We start from the raw sequence: 21,157 nt of genomic DNA on the forward strand, positions 1-21,157 counted from the left end.
AAGATAATGTCATGTGATGAAACTTCCAGGAATTCGTCCCACCAAAGTTGGCAACCCTAACAACCACTGAACTATTGGGTCTGCTCATTTAAATGATAATCCTTAGCATGTGAGGTGATAGTGCTAGAATCATAGAGTTTAGAGCCAGAAGGAATCACTAGATCATCTAGTCTGAGTTCCTGTATATCAAAGGCCACCAACACCACCCAGCACCTGCACACTAAATCCAACAATTGAAATTAGACCGGAGTATAACAGCCCTCAGGAGACTAGACAATTGTATGTCACAGGGCAGAGAACAGAAGGTTCTCAAGATCCTTTCAGTATGCCAGAGTGTAAGACTGATTAATCCTTTTGCTTTGTAATTTTCTTCCTGATTTGCCTGAGTAAAAACTCAAACTGCACATATCAGGTGGTGCTTGCAACACACTAGCAGAGCAGGGGAAGACCAACTCACACTAACACTCAGGGATTGATTTGGAATCTCTCATACAGCTTTGGAGAAAGCTACTAGCTCTCCCCGCCACAAAGGTATTATGCTATGCAGCTGCTGCTACACTGGAAAGAGGTGTGTAACTTAGGAAGGAAACTATTCTCCTTGAAGAAGCATACCTGAATATGACCTTAGCAAGCCCGTTTACATTGCTTGGATCTTGGCAGCCGTGAAGGAGAAGTAGTTCCTCTGTGTGTTTTCCCTTCAGGACAGGATGATTATGGAATGGTATACAAGGTCTCTCTACCCTAAGCTGGTTTCTTCAGGCATCAGAATGAACAAGGGGAGGAAGACATACATCTCAGATGCTCAGTATCCCCAACAAGATACACATTAAAATGTTAAGTCAGATGACATTTCACTGGAAATCTCTTATTCATGGACATTAAGTTACATTTTTAACACTTTTAAATCATTTTAAAACAAGCTAATGTCTCAAGAATCCTTCTACTCTCCAATACCAGTCCATGGGGTTACATGGGAATAAACTGGGCACAAATTGGGCCCATAGCTGACATGGAGAGTAGAGAAGATTATTATTGAGTGGTTGACCCAACTGACACAAGGACTCATTTGTTGTCTGCAGACCACACAAAATTTTTTTCCTCTATCCACAGCAATTGTTGATGAATGAGTTGGGCAGGAACCTGCTATGAGACATTCCATAGGCTTGCACACTCATGAATACCATGGAACTCTTCCGCTGACTAGAACCATAAAAGCTGGTTTTGATCCATGCATGGAATTCTCTGAGATTTCACTGGAGTTCCACATTCAGATCAAGGACAGAAGTTTGGACTGTATAATACAATTAAACAATTTTTAAAATTTATAAACTTTACTGGATGTTTTTGTACATATGAAAGGTGCTGGTTAGCACCTCTGAAAAATGAGGTCCTCCTTGATTCACAGAACAACTGCAGCTATGATACAAATAGTGCAAGCTTCTCCACATTGTCCCACCAATGTGACTATATTTAGGAGTGTAGAAATATTTCATGTGACATGCTTATTAAGGGCCTGATCCAATGTCCATTGAAATAAATGGAAAGACTCATATTGGCTTTAATAGGTGTTGTACACCCTAAGTCCTTGCCTTCTCTCTTTCAAACACTACAAGGTTGTCAATTGTAGAGTGACATGAACATCTTGCCCATGGAGGACTGAATGGAGACCATCAAATGTCCATGTGAGAGACCGTTTCCATGGAGACCATTTCACATCGGCCCCTGAGTCAGCAAGCATTTCACTGAGTTAGCTTATTTTTTTTACTTACTTTTAACAGTGATTCAAAAATATAGTTTATAAAGGAAGCTAACCATCAACTTTCAAGTATAATGGCCTGGTCCTTTTGGTAACTAATTATGCTGAGGATCTATGTGCTTTTTAAACTCTTTTTCAGTAACATTAAATACAAATTTTGAATACTTTCTAATATAATTCTTGCCCTAAAATAACATTGTTGTTTTTTTTAAAAAACTTTAAACAAGCTTGAGTCTATCTGTATTATATAAAAAGACAAATATACAGGCAGCAGAATTATTCTGTCAACAAGTTTTGAAAACATCAACAGCCATGAATTCAAATGTTACTCAAAGCTCTTGAGGGAATGCTGATGTCATTCCTTATATATGGTACAAATTCCACTGTATAGTTCCAGCATCACTTTAGTAATGTGTACACTCACAACAATGTAGGCTGTTTTCCATAGATTACAGAACACTAGCTATGCAAGAAGTTCATAGAATTATATATGGGCATTAAGATGCTGGTAAAAAAAAGGTTTTGGGATTCACAGTGGAATACATGTCCAAAAGCTCTGAACACTATAAACAATAGCTTCATCCACAAAGAATGGAATCCAGAGCTGGCAGTTATGAACTCTTGCAAAGATTCTTACTGCAAATTGGGCTGATCAGAAATATTAGAGAGAGAGAGATTCTCAGTTAATACGATTAAGGATACTCAGCTCACAAAGTATCCTGATTAGTAGAGCTTGCTGAAATTTTTCATTTGAAACTTTATTTGTCAAAAAATGATTTTTATTTAAAAATGAACATTTTCTGCAAGAAATATTCATTTTTTAAAAAAATTCCAATTTTTCAACTAAAGAACAAAACAGATTAAAATAATTGTTTTCAAGTTTTATTTGTCCACTCCTGCTTTTCCCTCTTTTTCTCATTTTGCTCATTTCCCCCCCCACCCTTTCCATTTTGCAAGTAAAAGTGGGAGAGCAGACAAAATTAAAATCTGAAAAGCAAATAATTTGGGGGTTAGGTTTTGGTTTTCTTATTGGAAAAAAACCAGAAAACTTTGAAATTTTTGAAAAAATGGAAAATTTTCAAAATGTTTCATGTAACAAACTTGATTTTTCCATCAGCTCTACTAAGTTACTTTCTAACCCATTTATTCTGATTCAGGCAACACAAGAAGGCCTTCTCTAAAGCATCCTGTCCCATCAAGAGATTCAACCCACTTGTCTTCGACTGTTCTTATTGTGTAATTAAAAACGAATAGGAAAAAAGAAAATTAGCTCCCCAGAATTCTCAGACCAAGAGTCAGACTAAAGCTTTTTCAATGATTAATTGCAAATAAATTATTTAATGAATTTAGCCCTTTTTTCTGCTTAAGAATCATTCAAAAAGACTTTCACATATACTAATGAAATTCCTTTTTAAAAACTGTATGATAAGCGAACATGAACAAATTTCAAATTACGTGTACAAATGAGCTGTTTCTGATCTGTTCATTTCAACTGTCTGTGTTTTGCTGCTGCTGGAATATGGTTAGTTACTAAGCCACATGACATTGTCTCTGCTCCTTGATGGGATGTTTTAGACAGCTGATTAAGAAATGATAAATAGCAAATGATGAACAACAAATATTCTTGTTTGCACATGGATACCATTGCTGGCATACCAAAATGGATATTTGTGTGAAGGTCATCCATTCCCCAAACATTTGTGTAAGATAAAATACTGGTTTTGTAGTATTTAAGCACCTCTGTTTTAGACTGTGACCTTGTCTATGCTGAGAAGAGATCCATGCTATCTACAGCTGTGACAATCTAATCTATCTATCCATGGCATTTGATTTGTAAAGCACCTGTTACTACAGTTCATAGGCACTTAAGTTAGACTTTTGGAACAGGATTTTTGCATGGCTTTTTATATAATGTTCACAGGGATATTTTTCAGAAAACAGTGCTATTCAAAGTATGTTATAGATTACTCCATGAGTCCATAATTTTCTAAAATGTTTCCAGTTGTTCTTTAAACCTTGTCCAAGTTAGCAATAAAAACCATGGCAGAGCTCTGCACCCAGCAGCCATGTTTCTTCCCTATTAACTTTTTACACACACACACAAACTATACATAAACTTCTCATAATGTGTTAACCATTTGCTCTCTAATCTTAACTACACTTGAAACACGGGATTATATATAATATGCATAGTTAAAATATAAATCAAGTATTTCTATTACACAGTTTACAAACAGCCATGTTTAAGCACAATTGTAGATAATATATTGTAGTTCTGCTACCAGTATGGGCAGGACTTTGGTGAGAATATATTATGAAGAATTTGACTTCATGTCTCACTTATATGCTAATCCTATAAATTAAATCAATAAAGCTTAATTGCTTGCATATAGGATAAAAGTCTAAATGAGAAACAAGTGGAAATAGTCGCGTCTCATCTCCTACAGGTTAGAGCCATCCAATCTCAGTCTTTCAATTGCCTTAATCTTTGGCTCCACTTGCTTCCTGGATCTTTTTCAGAAAAGATGTTCAATATATACTACCATTTTCTAAAAACTTGGGCTAAATCAAAACTTTGGAATACATGTAATGAACTGGATCCCCTGTACTGCATGGAATCAGAACTGCATAGGACTGTGCTGCTAACAGTGAATGAAGATTCTCCTGAGGCCAAGTTTGAGGACCCTGTTCTTTAAGGGCAAGATGATGACCTCACTGCACATTAAGTGGCAGGGTCCATTGTCTGGCTTGCTGGAAAAGGTGTGTGCCCCTTCAAGGGCTAGAGAGCCAAGGAGTGACTTTCTGCTGGAGCTGCAGACCAGGTCAATGTGGGGACTCTGACCCATCCTCCCCCAAGGAGACTGGAAGAAAGGGGGTACTATATAGGGCCATACTAGTGCAGGAAAAGCCCTCTATTATCTGGACGAGGCAGAGCGGCACCCACTCTTCCACTCTTGGAAATGGTGAAATACTGGGTTTTGTCAGGATCCACTGTGGGCATTGTGCTAGTTGCTCCTTTCATTGAGCGGGTGGGTGGAGGAGCGCTGAGCCTCACCACCAGATAAAAGGTTCCCGCCCCTCGCCTCACCTTAATTCTCATTTGAGGAGGAAAGATGGTGAGGTCCCACCAGTGGGGACCAGGATGGGTAAGGGAGAGGGCTGATGGAAGCCCCCTGTGTATATATTGAAAGAATTATGGCATTACCTGCACTGTAACTTTTTGTTTGCCAGTGCTCCCAGACATTTAAGAATAAAGTTGCGGCCTAATTAAACCACATCCAGTTTCTCCTGTCCTTCTTCCACAATCTCAGTTATATTCCGGCTTTTGCTGTGCTTTTCCAAGGGGCCATGGCATGCAGCAGAGCAACAACCACAGGGATGTGCGGGCTCCTGCTTCCCGCAGCTCCCATTGGCCAGGAACGGCGAACCGCGGCCTCTGGGAGCTGCAGGTGGCCAGGCAAATGGAACAGTCTCACAGCCCCCCAGCGGATTACCGTGATGGGCCACATGCAGCCTGTGGACCGCAGGTTGCCCACCACTGCTCTAGGCAGTGAGCTATGGTTATTACTATCTAATGGCCTACAATATATGAGATGACCTATTGGTTTTTGTCTTCCCAAACCTAGCAGAGAGATACGCACATCACAAAGCCACCATCTCAGTCAGTATGAATCGTTAGTCATAGCAGAGGCCAAGGACGGAGTGGGCACGTAGACTGAAGCATCTTCACATTTCTAGCAACAGTGCTCCCAGCTCAGGGCTGAGGCATATTGGCAGGCCAGCATGAAGCAGCTTAAACAGTCCCTGCCCTGTGCTGCACTTCTTCTGTAGATATGAAGAAGACTTCAGTCTCCAAGGCTCTTAATCCAGCACTTTTCAACAGGAACTAAAAATCCCTTTATAGACTGAAAAGAGAAAGGGTCTTGGGGCAGCACAAGGGTTATGGGGGCAGATTCTCAAAGAGGGTAAATGGTCATAGTTGCATTTACTGCAATGTACACCCTCTCCGGATCTGCCCTGGGGCGTTCAACTATTTCAGAACATCAGAAAATATTGCTGAAGCCACATAAACTAAGCCACCTTTACTTCAGGTAGCTGAACCACAACATTACATCTGTCATATTACTCAAGCAAGGCCACTGTTGAAGTTCTTCCATATTTTATGCATAACAAGGCTAGTTAAAGTGGCGACATATTCTTGCATGAGGATAAATCAATTGTTGCTCATAGTTTGATAATAAATAAGGAAATATTAATATTTATTATTTATTTATTAATCATATGGTATTTTTCTTTCTAGGTACTTATTTGGCTCCCATCACCATAGTATCTAAGCATACCTGCTTACATAGTCAAAAGTAGTTACATAATACTATAGATGACTGCCTGCCAATATTTTCAAATCATTTTTAATTTATACTCTTCAAATTACTATTATGTAAAAAAGCAAACAGCACTTGAAAACACAAATTCATATCCGTAAAAACTGTATCAAATTCAGAAAGATTAGATGATAGATATATACAAGTAGATTTTAAAACCCTAAAATGTAAAATATTCATGTTATCAGTTTAACAGGAGCACTGAGTGCCTCCTACATGCACACACACCACGCCTCATCAGAAGCCTAAAAACCTAACCTGTGACAAATGTACATACTTTTAGGTGAGTCTTATTTAAGCCAATGTAAAATGAACCAGATCTCAGAATAATCCTCCTGGGCAAAGGGGGGGAGGAATGTAAAGAGACTTTTTAAGTATTATCATATCATCTGACTAATTTCATTTCCACATAGAAAGTATCTCTGCACTTAGAAAATACCTGAAGACAAATACTGTCAGATAAACAAGGCTTGAGAAATGAATGCTGACATCTTCCATGGCACCCCAATAAAAAAGCCTTGACAAGCTCATTCCTGCAAAACATTTCAATAGAACACAAATGCGATATTGACACCAGTTTATCAAAGAAAGGACAGAGGACAAAAAACAGGATAATTGAAAGAGCTTTGTGAGCCTGCATAACACAGTGGATTTAACAGAATCAGCTTGAAAAGGTGACGAATACTGAGTCTGTCACCATGCAAACTCTATGGCATATGGTCAATAGGTTGTTGGTAAATATTTAATAAAGTGAAACATTAGTCTCTGACGCAAAACCTCTAGTATTACAAAGAAGTAAAGGTATTGCAACAAAGCATGTGCTCTCTTTTGACAGCGGTGCTGTGTTATTGGTTGCCCATATCTACAAACTAAAATTAAAACTCAGTCTGTTAACATATTGTAATACAACTTAGCAGAAGAGGCCTCTGTAGAGTTTCTTTTTAGTTAAACCTGTCTTCTATGATTCAACAGCTTTACAGAAGAGTAAAATTATAGTTTTTGCTGGAACATCTGTCGTCCACAGAATGCATATTGCTGTTTCTCCTTTAAAATCCTTATTGTAAAAGCCATTAGAGCTGTTTATAATCATCACACTGATCCTGTTATGTGCATACCACATATATAAAACTGACACTTAGCAAAGGAATGGTGCTGTTACACTAATACAATACTACAAAAAGTACCCATGCTTAATAAGCAGAGCTACTGAGGAATGTCTGTGATCAGACACCGGACCGGGCAATGGGTTAATATAATAGTCTGTTACCGCTGGGGTTATGAGTTCAAATCTGGGTTACAAGTAAAAACGGGTTTGACAGCCTGAGTCACTGGTGGATCTCTAGCCATGTGAGGCTGCATTATTGGCAGGTTTCAGTAAAGGAGAGACCTGAATTACTGGAGCGTGGGTGGCCACGGTTGAGGTGCATTGTGCCAGAGCTGAATGCAGTATTGCCAACTCCAAGCGTTCAAAAGTCAGGCCTGAAAAAAATCATGTGATTGGTTTCAAAATCATGCCATTATTTAACAATAATAAATGGATTCTTTTTATTTACTGTCTGGTAAACGGTCCCTCGGGGTCACACATGCTTTGCATAGTCTAGCTTTCTTCTCCACATTCATGAAGGCTATAAACTTAATTTCTTTAGCAAGTGAAAGCTGAGATACTCACACACGCTCTTGATTCCAACAGCTGAGACTTTGAAAAACATCAGATACTGTGAGATTAATGAGGAAAGTCATGGGAATTGGCGATATAGACGTGCTAGAACAGTGCTTGCCAAGTGTGTAGGATGGACGTACAGTTAATGAGCCATCAGACAAGAATGTTTGTCTCCGCTCATTTGCTACAGGTATGTCACTTGCATCTAGAAACATCAGTGTGCAGAACCCAACACAGACAGCCCAGCTGCTGAATGGCTACATGCACCAGTTAGCTAAATCCATTCTAGTATCTGGCCATCAGTTGGCAGACACCATACAGCTGTCTCTGGCCAGAGCTGTCATCCAATAATGTGCACAGGAGCACCAAATTCAGTCACACCAAAGACGCTATATTGTTTCACTTGCAACATTACAACTTTAACATTCCTGGAGCCTTAATGTTTCTCCTGGCCAGCAGGAAGGGAGTGCATCTTTTTCTTTCAAAACAGGAATTTGGTGGTTTTCAACTAAATTCTCCCTGCAGGACAGGAACTCTCCTGCAGGACAGGTGGGATTCCAAGACTGTAAGTACAATAATGCATATAATATTTAATAATCCTTGAGAGACTCACACAGTGCTATCTCATTAAGGTAGTACCAACTGTTTTCTGGTCAACTGACTGATTCAGTGCCTCATTACTCAGAATTAAAATTTCAATCAAACTAGGAATAAATACATATGCACCACTCAGAAGCATTATGGATTCACTGTCAGTCAGTAATAATGATTTGGAATATGTGTGATATAAATTTGTTTAATTCCTTTCAGATTAAGGCATGTAACAAGGCAACTTGTCTTATGCATCATCATGAGATCTTCCATTAGGTATGAAAAAGTCAGATTAGATTAGCATCTTTCAAAGCATTTGAAGTTATGCCGTAATTCAATGTTCTTTTTCACTTGCATATTATATAATGTAAATGTCTATGTTGTACTATACACACACAAAGCAGTACATAGAAAGGATGCAAAGGTTACAGGGTTAAGCACTGAAAAGCCCGAAATGCCAAAATGAAGGTTGCACATGCAACCTTAACTCTGCCTCCTTGTTCATATGCATTGTGATACAGTGTTATTACATGATCACATATTGTTTCTCAAATAAAACAATATAATTTTTCTACTTTTTTTCCTGTAGCCCTCTTCATTAAGGAGAAAGTAGGAAATTTTCTACAGATGTTTATTCAAAATGGGTGGGCCTCATTTTTTGCTCATACTTTAAAAAACAAAATTCACTTCAGGATGAGAGCTGCCTAGGAAACATCAGCCTGAAAGGTGAATGCTTTCAGTGAATGATCAGTGTCTGAAAACAGAGAGTTAGAAAAAAAAATGCCTTTGCATCTTTAACCATAATAGTCATGAGTGCTCCAATTATAACATGAAGGAAGTTTAGCGCATTCCCTATTGGCCATAGGTGAAATTGAATTATATTTAACTCTTCTGCCGTGCTTTGTATTTTCAAAGTACTGTATAAACAGTAAGCAATTAATGGTCACAACACCTCTGAGGTTGATAATCATTAGCTACATTTGACAGGTGTGAAAACAGAGACACTGAACTGTTAAGTGACGGCACACAATAGAGACAATAGGATTACAATTTAGGAAATCTTGGGGACGATCAGACCACTGGACCACAGTGCCTCTAAGTTATGTATTATAATTTACAAAGAAGGCTGCAGTCCTGGCTTGAACATTCAGCAAAGCTACATGTTAAAGTCATAAATGGTGTTGCTACCTTCTGTGTATTTACAGACCCCAGCCTTCATTTAACAGTCACTAACATATGTATACAGGTGATGGATTCTAATATCTAAGCATGCAGTTAATATTCCAGGCCTCATGGTGGAACCCATGCAGATGAGCATTTATAGGAAAAGTTCCATGAAAAGGATTGAGACTCCTTTTGTGTGTAAACATTCACCGACACGAGAAAGTTTTCCATAGTCAGGCACTCAATTTTTCAGGTGAATCTTGCTCATGAAAATGTGTGCACCTGTTCATATAATTTTTAGAATCTATTAACTGTACTGAGGTGCACACGAAGTTATATGCACACAAATGAACCCTTGTATGTTTCCCAGATAAGTCCCAGTCCTTCCCAGGCCTATTGTTATTCTCTATCACTAGTGACATTAGTTCTCTTTCTAGTATGACTGTAGCAGTGGTTATGGCAAGCTTATCACCCACATGATGTCTTTTCACTACACTCAGTAAATTGCTGAAAAGATCTTGTTTGGCAAGGTAATGTCTGCATTTATTTGATTTGTTTTACATTTAACCCAAAAAAACGCAACAACCCCAAAACCTTTGCTAATTAATTAAACTGTAGACTAGAGTTCAATTTTTAGTCATTAGTGGAAAACTGTACATTTGAAAAGTTCATTATTTTAGGGCTGAAACAGCAAGAACAGATTATTTTTATTTTGTCAACAATTCCCCAGAAAAGAATAACGTTAAATATTTAAACTGGAGAAAACCCATGGACGCTGAAGGTATTTCCCATGCACCTTGATCAGTAGAAATGAATAAAGAACCCATTAATTATAGAAGATACATTATTGAGATTTTTGTTAGTGAGTAATAACATTCACTGACAGCCCCAAATAGTGTAATCCGTCTCTGTGTCACAATTACAGCACTGGGACTGTGAGTTCAATTGGTTCTGTGCAATAACACATCTTTGTAAAGTAATTCAGGATGCTGTAATCCTTAGAGAAGTGAGCAGGTACTAATACACCTACCTATATTGTTTTTTCAGATTCTAAAGGATTTATTAAAGCTGGTCATATCTGACTTTGCAGCTCAACCCACTTTGGAAAAATGCAAATTAGGATTGAAAAATGCACCCTCTTCCTCCCCTTCAAGCCAGACTGTGTTCAGATCTGAGGCTTTGGTTTTGCCCATTATTACAATACAAAATTTGGAGTTCATATCTGGGAATTTGTTTCAGGACCATGTCTAAGGCTAAAAGTACTCTAAAATGAACACTGACCACCCCTTTTTTCTGCCCATTAGTCTATGCTTGCAGTTAGTTCATTAGAAGCTTAGGTAACTGATTACACCACAAATCAGTTATTTAGATATATAAATGGCACAAAGTGTGGGTGGAAAAAAGGTGGATAAGATTTCACTCATAATTATTTCCATCTGCAAATGTCAGGTGCCAAAATTTAGTCCAGTGCTTCAAATTCTGTCTCGGTACGTACAGGTGGGATATTGTAAGTTTGTGAGGTCAGTGGTCTTTTATCTCCTGTAGGAAGACATTCCAAAATCTATGTCTGGCTTCTATGAAAGTGCTATTTTCTGCATTAACATGCGTCTCGCTGTTGCTCAACAATATCACTGTTTCAGCGTGTATCTCAGTTATTGTGAAAGAACTTGGTCAAGGAGGGAGAGGAGACCTCTCAAGCATGAGTTAGCTCTGTGGTGAGCTTTGAGCATCAGGAGAGAGACCTTGAATTAGACTTTGTATTTTTCACTGAGCCTGTACATACAGCAAAGAACGGGACTGATGTGTTCATGACCAATTGGCTTCCTAACAAGGCAGGCTATTGCATTGGTACTAGATGAAGCTTTTTCAGAGTGTGTGGCTTCATTCCTAATTTTAATGAGTTTTAGTAATTGAACCTAAATGCATATATCACCATGATCAAAAATGGTCCAAGAGGATTGGGGCACATTTTTCTGGCCAGCACCAAGAGAAAATTGGTTCTTTTCACATCTCTAGTTAATTTGACATCCAAAAGCATTGCAGCAGCATCCCCTCCTTCCCCCTCCTTCCTTTTACAATCAATGGGAAGACACCCATAATAGAGGAGGATGTTTGGAAGAAGGCAATTTCTTCAAAAAATGTTTCCCTCTCTTTACAGCATCACCATTGTCCTACTTGAATTAAGCTTTAGAAAGATGCTCTTCATCTCAGTGCTTATCTCTGCTAGGCAATGTGAGAGCTGGCCCTGTTTATATATGCTGTAAAAAGGAATGTAGATCAGAGAGTCATCTCTAAATTTCTGGCATTTCAGCCCATATTACCTATCCACCTCCCCCTCTGGCTTCATATAGATGTTGAACAGGATGGGAGACAAGACTGAGCATTGTGGCACAAAAGGTGAAGGTTCTGGGAGCAGAGGATGTATGTCTCTCAGGGGGTTGGACTAGATGACCTCCTGAGGTCCCTTCCAACCCTGATATTCTATGATCTCTGAGTTCAAAACAAGAGGTAGGGCCTGAACTATTTCATGACATGCCCATTCACCTGTACTGCCTCTTGGAGGGAAGAAAAGCATATTTACTAACTGAGAGTATCAAAGGCAGAGAAGCTGCAGTGAGATCCAGTTAGGGAATGGATATCGTTTCTCTCTTAAAGGGCAGAAAAAGATATTCCAACCAAGCAACAAATTGCTGCCTGTACCATGCCCTTGCCTGAACCCTGACTTGGAGGAATCCAGAGTCAACTGGCTAGCATTTTAATCTGTTTTGTCTAGCTGTTCAAGGAGCTTGCTTGGAAAATGTAGGTTTGACCCTGGGTGGTAACTAGCAAGGTCAACAACATCAAACACTCATCCCTTCATTAGCAGTCAGGCTGTGGGTATGTTGGGGTAGAAGGTGAATTCTCTCTTCTGAAGACGTGTTAACTATCTGTGTTAACTATAGGGTTATCTATAGGGTCCCAAATAGCCTCTACGTTATTACTAGCCAGAAAAGGCAGTCAGAGTTGGTTGTGGTGGCCTTCTTTGCCTTCCATGGTTCTGTACCTACTACCTGTGCAGAAATGCCTTCCAAAAGTTGGTCTGTTTGGCTTGTTGTTACTGGTAACCTGAAAGGCCAGCCCTGATGTGATATGACTTCTCTGTTTTAATGATCTTATTTCACTTGTTCCCTTCTCACTTTTTTTTTTACACTTTAAATATTTTTCAGCATGCTACTTATAACTTTTCAGCAAATGGATAGTAAAGCATGACTTTTCCTCTTGGAGAATGAGTCAGCTTTTATACCTTTGTGTTAGTCCTTCGCCTTTGTTTTTTATAGCCCGCATCACCATGACATCTTCATTTGCTACAATACCTTCTTGATCTTCTCTTAGATGCCTTCAAAATGTATTTGAGCTCAGTTCACAGAAATCTCAATCCCTTTGAATCAAGAAATTATAGCCTATTTAAAATGGAATGCCTCTAGCCACAAGGGTTTTATTATTATTGTAAAAGATGAGCTCAAGAAATACATTTGGCTGAGTTGACAATGATCACTCTGATGTGTTGACCTCAGAGGTTGCGCCTATGCAAGTACATGTGTTACATAAAGAAATGTGGCTTTAATATAGTCTTTATGATCTATGGATATGCAGTGAAGTACAGAAATAACAGCAGTGATGAGCAAACTGCAAGATACCTACCTATGAAACACAGAGTTAAACAATAATATGTACGATATTTTTTCTAAAAAACCATAGCTGCTTGGCAACCAATTGAATGTAAAGAGAAAAACAGGTGTTACCTTATTTAATTAAATATTTTCTTCTTTCCTAAAATACAAGTCATCTTATCAGAAACCTCCTCTCATGTTATGCGGTTTTCTCCACCGTCAACTACTTATAACCCACATTAACTTGAAGAATTTTCAATCGCTATTTATTTGATTGTATATTTTAATGCTTAACCAACAAGATAATTTGTTAATGCCAGAACACATTTAGCTTTCCAATTGTCAAATAAAAACCCACCCCAACACAACTTAAGTAGTATGTTTTCAGTGTGGGAAGACCTTGAATTAAAGGATTTCAAAAATGCCCTGTAAATGCAGGAGTTGGTGGAAGAGATAGGTCCCCTGGTAACTTTCATCACTCACATGCAATGCTGTCTGGGATTATTTTCAGGGGGGAAAAGAAAAAAAAAGCAATGAAACGAATGAAAAAAAAGTAAAAAAACCCTCCAATATGGTCAAATCCACACTATTATCTTATTATTTTGGCCTCTCTTTCGCAAAGCATATATGTTTCACTTTAAGTGCTATTGAAGTCAAGCACTTAAACCATATGTTTCATGCTTTGTTAAAAAGGGATGGACTTAAGCACAAGCTCAAGTGCTTTGCGGAAGGAAGGCTTCAGTTTCCATAACTAGAGCTGGCCAGAAACTGGAAATCCTGTTCCCTGGGAAATTCTGAAACTATTCCAAAATGGAACCCAAAAAAATGAAACGTTGATATTTCCCATAGAATGGGAATTCCAAAATTTAATTTAGAAAAAGGCAGAATGACATTACGCTTTGACCTTTTCTAAACATTTCAAAGTCTCTCCAAATGGCCCAGAGCCTTGGCAGCTGATGAAGCAGGGAGCTGGGCAACCAGGGGTCCCTGAAAGCACCAACTCTGAGGCAGCCTAACTGGTGGGCTGCCCCAGAGCCAGGATCATAGAAGTTCTGAGAGCCTGGGTTGCCAGCATGCTGGAGTCTGGAAGCCCTGGAAGATTGGGCTGCCACAGAGCCACAAACCCAAGAGTCACCTACACCTCCAGGCTCCACCTCCACTTCAGCCCACCACCTGGCAGCAAGGAGCTGAGAGCCTGTGGAACCAGCCAGGCGAACTGGAGTCAGTACGGCTATATTGGAAAAAAATGTTCTGTGAGAAAATTTCCAACCAGCTGTATCCATAAGTGTATTGAGTACTTTACAGATATATATAAAAAAACACAACCTGAAGAGATTACTTAGGCCAAGTCCTGTTTGCATAACTTGTGTGAAGAATTCCAATGAAGGCTTATCGATGGGCCAAATTCACTATGGCATAAACTGCTGTAAAATGTTACTAAATCAGACCCAACAAATTCTTGCAACCAAACAGGAAATCTTCTAGCCCTTCAGACCTAGCTTTTTAAAAAGTATTTACATGTTGCTCCTCAAATGTTCCAAGGCCTAAGTGACTTAGGAGCCTATGTCTCATTTTCAGAAGTGACTTAGGGACTAAGACACATTGAATATCAAGCTGCCTGTTTACTTATTCAATATTTTTGTCCAATAAGCCAATGTTCTAACTTACCAGAAGGGAATCAGTGTAAATCTACCCCGTAACAACAAATTTTCAGAGAGATACTAAGCAAATAAAAGGAGATGAAAGTAGACCAGAGTTCTGAACTCTCTGGACTTTTCCAGTCAGATAGCAGGCATGCTCATGTAACCCTTCTGCCCAGAGTTGGCAGTGACAAGGGCCAGATTCAGTATCTAGGGGTTCTGTTTCAATAACACAATGCAAAACTGGCTTGAGCCCCCACCCAGTGACCTGGGTCAATTACATACTACCCCCCGGGGTGCCTCTAAGAGGCAATACTTCCCCTCTCACAAGCACAGCGTCTGAGTGTAGCAAACGCCTTTTAATAAAGGAGGGAAACACTGCAGTATATGTTGGGGAAACACCACAAACAGGATTCATAACATCAACCATGAGCAAAAGACCCACCCCCAAGTAAATTTGGCAATGTCCTTTTCCCCTCAGGGTCTTAAGTCCAGCAACCCAATAGTCACCCTCCCCCCGACACAGTTTCTGTCCTTGGTCAGTGCAGCCCCCCCGAGAGTTCAGAAGTTCATCTGCAGAATTTACCTCCCAGCCCAGGGTGGAAGTGGAGGGAGGTATGGGGGGGCATCTTACATGTTCCACTGCTCAGGACAACGGCCGAGTGCCACACCTCTCCATGGGGTTCTGCTGCAGTCTTCACCGCCAGCTGTGCCTCTCTGCCAGCCATCCTGCTGTCTGCTCCTCTCCGCCAGCTGCCCGGCTATCTGCTCCACTCTCTGCACTAGCCTAGTCCTAAAAGATTTTCTAAATAGAAGAAAACAGTCAAATACAGAAAAATGTTATAAAGAAAGGTGTCATATGCTGCCAGCATCCTACCTACTTTCCAACAAAAACTACATCCTACTTGTAGAAATAGTCTTTTAGAATTTGGTTTTATTAACAAACACACTTCCAAAACATTAACCTCCAGCCTAACCCTTCTTTCTGGGCTTTGCTGCTCTTAAGGTCTCTTTCCTCAGGGTCAACCCATCTATCCTAGAACTTAGTTCCTTCTCCCAGAGAGCTAATCTCTCCTCTCTTAGGATCATGCTGGAGTCAAATGAGCCACACGTGCTCCAGTGAGTCAACAATATTTACCCCTCAGCTCTCTGCAAGTTTCCAACACTTGTAAACAGAAAGGGACAATGGGAAAATCCTGTCATCCCATTTAACATCAAGGTTACATCATCCTTCCCCCTCCAAAAAAAAAGACGCAGGAGTGTCTAACAAGCATGATGTTGTAACAGTATGGAACACAAAGACAGAATAAATAAGACAGAAAAACGACTCTGAAATTCAATGTTTCACACAACCTCAAGTTTTAAGATGGTTTTAGCAACTTAGTATAGTCTAGAAAACGCTTTGATGAAACATATAATAGTTTTCAGTACAGCATGCCTCACTCTTTGCACAGTGATCAGGACTGAAACTTTGAATCATGCTGCTTTTGAGAGACATGTGACCTACTTGAGATAAGACAGACCTATATCACCACTTACCATCCACAAATGTCTGAACTGTGTGCTGACAGCTGTTGTAATAATTTAATAAATGCCAAACAATGGAGATAGGGGGAAAAAGTTGTCATAATGCCCTACTAAGCTAGCATATAGTCAAGTTTAGACGTAAGGATCACCCTCATGCTAGAATTGTTGGATGAGACAGTGAGAGAAGGAGATATTAATCCTACATAATATGTAATCCATTTCGTAGGCACTCTCAACACAGCTGGCCAAACAGTAAAGCATCACCAAAGACTACTCAGAGGCAAACAGAACATTATGGACTAAGCATTTCCACTTAGAAGTACTAGAAGAAAGAACCAGTTTGGATCAGGGAACACAAATGGAAGAGGGCCTTGAGTGCTAAATTCCTACAGTAGTACAAGGTAGCCAAGAAGTACTCTATGAACTAGCTCCTGTCATTGGGTGGGAATGCCTCTGTCCTGTATTACAATAGGCTACAAATGGGCTTTTCAAAAGTTCCTCATGGATCTGGAGCACAAGTCCCACTGAAAGTTAATGAGACATATGTGAGACTCATAGTCCTACATTGTTTAGGAGTCTCCCCTAAAGTCCTACCTGACCCATCCAAAAGCATAGCAACATACCACAACAAGACTGGGCAAATGTTTGAGGGTGCCCAAATCAGCAAGGTGTTTGAACCACCAGTCATCAGAAGACCAAGCCAGGGCAGACACTGGTATGCCCCCATGATGATGAACTGGCCTCTGGTATGCAATATCCTGGTGTGAATCTATCAGTCCTTTCTGAGTCATACAATGACAAAATTCCAAAGGGTTGTTCTGCCAAAAGAACTTGATCCAAACGGTAATCCTATTATAGAGGGGGAAGAGCCAGCTTTAGAGGACTATATCCCCATTGTTAGTTGGGATGAACTTAGGGTGAGCAATAGACAAGGAAACCAGAACTAAGGGGGCTGGAGAGACCACAGAAAGAGCAGAGTTCCCTGCTGGCACCAAGACTTAAATATGGAGTAAGTAGATAAGGATGCTTCCTTTTCAGAACCTGCTGTTCTTATTCCTCTTGCACCTACAGAGTTATAGTATCACAATCTGCCAATAAGGGGCAATTTAATTTGCTCTTAGGAGGACAGTTGCTGAGGAGTGGGTCAGGCAAGGATTTGAGAGCAGCGTGGCAGTTGAATATTTGGGACCTATCATCAGGTGGTAGAGCCTAAGGACCAAGCCACTGGAGCATTTGCCCAAGAACCAGAACATAGAGGATGCTACCAAGGTCTGTTCCCAGGCAAAGAGGTGATCTCATCACTCCGGAGCAGAGACCCCAGGAAGGAAGGGGGGCATTGATGATTACAATAATGTTCTTCAATATTGTCTTGTAATGTAAAGAAATTCCAGTCATAAACTACTGTATCCAATATGGTACTGATCTATCCTTTTAATGCAGATAACTCTGAATTCTGATAACTGAGAAAACCTTTTGTAAAAACATTAAGTATATTGGAACCCACTTCATCTCCCCTTCTGAAAATATATAAATCAAATGCTTCTCAAAGCACATTAAAGGACAGCTAACAAGGCTTGGCCTGCATTTCAGGTGAACATGAGCAGATACAAAATGTTATCACTTACCTAATAAAATATTTTACTATATTACTATTTCCATAATTGCACTGTGGAAGCCATAGGGGAAAGAGGGTTGGCCTGTCCCTGGAACGGTGAAATGGCAGTGCTCATGGAATTCTGCAGCCAATGTAGAATTACAGAATCTGCTCAGTTGTCACAAAATATTTTCTTAAGCTAACTGCAGATATTGAATCTGAAGTAGTCTCTAATTCCATGTCAGAAGAGACACCATGTTCACCCCTTTAGGGACAGTTTAGTATTCTCATGTGCCTCTTCAGCCACCTCAGTGAAGAACTTCAGTGGTCTCCAGATGGAGCCATCTCTAGCTGTCTTTAGCCAGAGGAAGGTAGGAACTGCTGAGCCTCTGAAGATGGGGGTAAAAATAAAAAATGGGTTGAGTCCTTTTTTTCCCTGAAGAAAACTAGTCACTCCTCATATGGTTGGACTTATTGCTCAATTAATTAAGCAGCAACATGAAATCGGTTTGCCGCAAAATCTATCCATGGAAGAAATAAGGCCCATCATGACTCTTATAGTGAAATTCTGCCCCCACTGAAGTCAATAGCAAAACTCACTGACTTCTATGGGGCCCAGATTTCAGAGAGTGACAAGGAACAAAGATGGTCCTCTTCTGGGGTTTCATCATAGTCTCTCAATGGAAATGTCTCAATGAGGTAAAACAGGAACACCTACTCTCAATAATGGTTATAGCTCTCTGCAAAGCATTTTTTGAAGTTCCTGGTTGACTTAGCACATTCTCCAGTCGTACAAGAGCAGCACCTTTGAAAAACTAATACTTTCCTAAGGATTTTTAAACTGCAGAAAAGTACATGAAACTTGGAACAAGAGGCAATCCTGGACAATATGTAACTTTGTCTTCTGACTCTACTTTTTTTACTGATACTATTTTTAAAACAGACAAAGAGTTCTTTCTATTGAGAAAGACACATATTGCCGACCCTTTTGTCCTTGCCAGACAGAATTAGAGCTAACTAAAACCTTCCCCTCCCCGCCACACCTAAAAAACTAGAAATGTACAGCAAGGATATGAGTAAGCAGACAACAAAGGTACATTTTCAACTTCCTAAAGATATAACAACTATTTCTACTTCATGAAGTGCAAGCTATTCCTTTATATTCTCCCTTCCTATACTGGCCACTGGCAAAGTTGCATTATCTTATGAGTCATTCTTCCTACAAAGTATCTCTCTGGGTAGTACTCGTTAATTAAAAACTTTCTCTCTCTATTACAACTGTTGGCAACAGTCTTGTATCCTCTCCTTTGAATAGACATTTATATGTAATCTCCATTTATTATAATGGTAGGAAGGAATTACGTATCCTTTACTATGTGTGCCTGTTGATCATACAATCACTAATTATTTCAAGTATGCTAGTGAGCATTACTGGTGATTTAAATAGTACATTTTCTTCATCTGCTTAGGACAATGTCATCATTGTACAACATTTCTAGTTCACTCTTCAGTGGCATTTTAGTCAGTGAACTTGAAAAGTTCCTTAGTTTTATAAAGAAAAAATTGGAACATCTGTCTCTTTTCTCTTGATGTTTCTCTCCAGTGGCTAAAACAGTCTGCTTTTTTAAAATGCAGAGTATGAAACAAAAATGTCATTTGACTATTCCTGGTAATAACTTGGCCTAGTGATGGCTATGTAGCCAAACAAAGCACATCAGAATTATATTTATAAAAATATGTACATTGTTTTCTTCATTCAATTTCTTAACAGACGGGTAAAAAAGTAAATATTATTTCCATAGCAAGATATTCTATTGGTTTTTCAAGAAATCCTTGGCATTTCACGGCCAATAAAACAAAAGACATAAATATTTCAGGATGGCTCAGTCCTAGAAAATGAAAATATCTATGAAACAATTACAAAATATAACTGAAAGAGCTCTATTTAGTTACTGCTTAGGCCCAGTGAACCAAACTTGTGATTTGACTCCAGTAAAGTCTGTGGAGTTACGTCAAGAGTGAATTTGGGCCAGTCTTTAAAAAAATAATAATAATAAAATAAAATTAAAAAAGCAGAATTTGGTCCTGATTTACATCTCTCATTCTTAGCATATCAGGCAGCATGGGAGAAGATCCAAAAAGAGGGTGTAACCGGGCGCAGACTCACTGGCAGCACCTCCTGCTGGTTGTGTCAGGGAATTAGCATTCCAGCCTCCAAAGCGCCCTCTTCAGGCAGGTGTCTTGCCTTGCTGCTGGCTCCCATATCCCTCCCAGGATCCCGGTGCCCCTTTCACTGGGTGCTGCCCCCTGGCAGTACCCCACAGGTCTGGGTCTCCTGCATCCACTATCCCTATCTCACCGCAGTCATAGGCTCCTGCCAGTCACTAGCTCGCCCCCACTTCCTGGGGCAGACTACAGTATGAGCCATTCATCACAGGCAAGGTTGGGTTTGGACCTGCTGCCTCTGCTTACCCGTTGCTGCCCCTGCAACCGCCGTACCTAATAGACCTTACCAGGCCCGCAGCCTGGGGCTTTCTTAGGCCGGAGCTCCCAGGCTCCCTTGGCCTTTCCCCAGCCCTGCTCCAAACTAGGTCCTTGGTTAAGTCCCTGCAGCCAGGCCAATCTCTCTCTCTCTCTCTAGGCAGAGAGAGACTCTCCCTGGGCTTCTGGCTCACAGCCTTTATAGAGCTAGCTGGGCCCTGACTGGAGCGTGGCCCGCAGCAGAGGCTGCTTCCCCAATCAGCCCTGCTGCCTTCCTTCTACAACAGCCCTCTCTCAGGGCTGTTCTAAACCCCTCTGGGCTCGAGCGGGTGTCCACCCCGCTACAGAGGGAAAGAAGGAGAAGAGAGTGGATTTGTTGATGGAGCAAAGGTGAATAGGAAGGAGTAGTAAGAAATGAAAACAGAGCTGTAGGCATGGAAGGAATTGTGCACAGCCTGAAGAAAAGAATGAGAAGCTTAAATTCAGTGAGGAAGTTGTAAGAAAGCCATTAGAGATCAAAAGAGGAGATGCATCTAGTTGTGATGTAGCTATACTGAAATTACTGTAAGCAAAAATATCAAATTGAATTCTCAACTGAAGAGTTAACACTATACATAATATCTCTGATGTGACCAATATGAAACAAGGTTACTGTGGCTGGTGAAGGTTCCATACCATATTTGGCAACACTTGCAAAGTTTGCACTATGTAA

Source organism: Caretta caretta, chromosome 6 (assembly GCF_965140235.1).
Source record: "Caretta caretta isolate rCarCar2 chromosome 6, rCarCar1.hap1, whole genome shotgun sequence".
NCBI lineage: Eukaryota > Metazoa > Chordata > Testudines > Cheloniidae > Caretta > Caretta caretta.